We start from the raw sequence: 249 nt of genomic DNA on the forward strand, positions 1-249 counted from the left end.
ACATTTTTATTAAGATTTTTAGATATTTTTCTTTTAAAGTTTTCTATGCGAAAAGTAGACCTTCAAGTAGGCTTCTTTTTTACGATTCTTTTACATTTTAATACGATTTTTTTGAAAATTTTCTTTTGAAGTTTTCTATGCAAAAAGTACATCACACTAAAAGATAGTTTTGTATACATCACAAGCCTTTTTCAAAACCCAACAAACATTTTTATTAAGATTTTTAGATATTTTTCTTTTAAAGTTTTC

Source organism: Lucilia cuprina, chromosome 2 (genome assembly GCF_022045245.1).
Source record: "Lucilia cuprina isolate Lc7/37 chromosome 2, ASM2204524v1, whole genome shotgun sequence".
Lineage (NCBI taxonomy): Eukaryota > Metazoa > Arthropoda > Insecta > Diptera > Calliphoridae > Lucilia > Lucilia cuprina.